This window comes from Mustela nivalis, assembly GCF_964662115.1.
Source record: "Mustela nivalis genome assembly, contig: HAP1_SCAFFOLD_234, whole genome shotgun sequence".
NCBI lineage: Eukaryota > Metazoa > Chordata > Mammalia > Carnivora > Mustelidae > Mustela > Mustela nivalis.
Window position 1 is genome coordinate 913,593 of NW_028136402.1, and position 2,780 is coordinate 916,372.

Consider the following 2,780-nt stretch of genomic DNA (forward strand, 5'->3'; position numbering starts at 1 on the left):
CCATTGTTTTCAATTCTTAAAAATAAAGCTGCTATGAAATTCATATACAAGTCCTTGTATGAACATAGGGTTTGTTTCTCTTGGTTAAATGCCTAGAAGTAAAATGGCTATTTGTGTAACTGCAACATATTTTGCATTTAAAAAAATTTTCAGACTATTTTCCAAAGTGGTTGTATCATGATATATGCCAACAACAGTTTAGATTTTTTGTTGCTTCTCAATCTAGCTCAGACCAAGTACAATTAGCCTTTATAATTTTAGCCATTCTAATAGATATGTAAGCATGTCTCATTATGATTTTAATTTGTATTTCTTTAATGTCTAAATGTTGAGAAATTTGTCATGTGCCTATAAGCCATCCATATACTTTTGGTGACATGTCTCTTCCATTATTTCCTTCACATGTAAAATTGGATACTCTGTTTGGTTATTAGTAAGGTTTTTTTATTTTTATTCATATTTAAATAATCAGAGTAGATGTCCATTATCAGATATGTAATTTGGAAATCGCTTGTCCATCTTTACAGTTTCTCAATGGAGCTTTGATAGCTGTGTCTTTCAAGAAATATGCTACTTCTTTCCTGGTACACGGAGGTATGACTAGAACATTATCAATGTTGACCTTTGCAAAGAAAATCATGGCTTAAGATATATGTAGTCTGCAGTTGTTGGGAGTGTTCACCATCCTTGCCTCTAACTCATCTCTCACTGCCCACACATTCAGATATAGGGGAATATTGATTGACAAAATATTAATTGCCAAATAACACTAGTTAGAGAATAAGAAAAATGCAGGCACCTGATTATATAATATTACATAAATAAAATGTGTTTTTATAAGTGCTATTGGAAGTAAATTCCTCAATACTTTAATCACACAGAATGATGGAATCCTAGATTTTTTTTTCTTGTATTTACTAAGAAAATGATCATGCCTCAAGTATATTAAAATGGAATAGGGAAAATTAAAAATTGTTTTAAGATGATTTGCGTGTGTTGTGCGTATGTGAGAGAGAAAGTGAGAGAGAAAGAGAAAGAAAAAGAGAAAGGGAAAGACAGAGAGGTGGCTGCAGTGAATTGATGAGTTGGAGGATAGATTTTAAAGTTTTGTCTTTTGCTTTCTACATTTCTTTTTCCTTAGGTACAAGAGAACAATCAGTAATATCTCAGAAGCCTGCTGGTAACATCAGCAGAAAGAATTAGAGGTTCCCAGAAAATTAAGATGACATATAGTTTTCCTGACATAAGAAAATCATTTTTTGTCCCCAGCTATTTTCAATGATCTATACCCCACCTGTGTACTTGCCCAAGCACACTTCTTCCAAAACTTCCTGGGAGGTTCTTAGAAAGAAATGCAAAAACCTCACTCCTTAAGGATTTTGAGGGAACAAGGCAATGGGAAAACTAACAGTCACCACCAGACCAGGAAATAGCCTAAGCTATTGAGACAATAAATCAGTGGTAAAACTCCTAGTGCTATTTCAAAAGCAATCAAGGCCTTGCATTCCTTGTCCCAGAAAATGAGCCCAAGACCCCATCTAGTTTCTATCTGCTCTTGAAGCCTGCAGAGTCCCTTTCCCTTGTCCAACAGTTACCTCTGCTTTATTCTACCGTTGAAGTTTCTGCCCTCAGTGGAATACAAGCTTCATTCAGGTGAACATGCAATACATATTGCACAAATACATATGTGGATGTGCATGCATCCACAACCTTATGACCAACCATACACGGAATAATAAAACTCTCCCTTCTGAGTATTCATCTTAAATACTAAATAAAAATCTCTCTCCTGTTCAAACAGTCAAGGCTTTGGAACTTATTCCCTGTGATCTCCTTGTATGTTGTAAACAAAGATTCCTTTGTTTGACAACTCCACCTGTTTCTGTGATTCACCAAAGACTGACCTCAGTTAGTTCAGTTGCTGTAATGGCTTTCACTACTCTGATTCTACCTCTGCAAGTCTCCAAATTTAACTATTTTTTCTCCCAATTCTGCATGTTCTTGGCTTTAAACTACAACTCTGAAGAGAAGATTTGCTTGTTTAAAAAAAAAAATCAAGAAAAGGTAGTAGTAGTTAACATTGTTACTTTGAACTTCCTGCCCTAAGGGGCTCTCCTGTTCTTTCTCTTTGACTTCCTGGACTAAAACGACAGAAATTTGGCAATACATCACTCCCCAATCCAGATTACTGCCAGAACAGTTTATACTCTTAGAAAAATATTAGTTTAAAAGATCACATAATTAAATACTTAAGCATGTAGTGTAATATAGTGGTTTACAAGAAATATATTTTGGTCATCTGAATATTTGGTTTTCAACCATGGCTACTGACTCACAGCTCCTAAAACTCTTGGGATTTCCTGTGATAAGGGTGAGAGAGGTGTGTTTTGTTCTGTTAATGAAGTGACCTTCAGACCTCACTCAAGGCAAGGGCTGTTTGCCTGAAGGACCAACCACTTGGTGAAAGCCTTCACAACTTTTTGCCTCCCCTTCCTCCCAATACAAGATTATCTGGGGAGGGAAGAGGATCTGGAGATTAGATCAGCAAATGACAATGATTTAGTCAGTCATGACTATGTCATGAAGCCTCCACAGAAAAGCTGAAAGGACTGGGTTCAGAAAGCTTTTAGTTTGTGAAATGTATGAAAAGGCAGGAAGAGTGGCAGTCTTACAGAAGGTAATAGAAGCTCTGTGCCCATTCTCCATACCTTGCCCTGTGCACTTCTTTATCTATCTATTGATTTAAATCTTCTATTATATCTTTTAATAAGCTGGCAAAC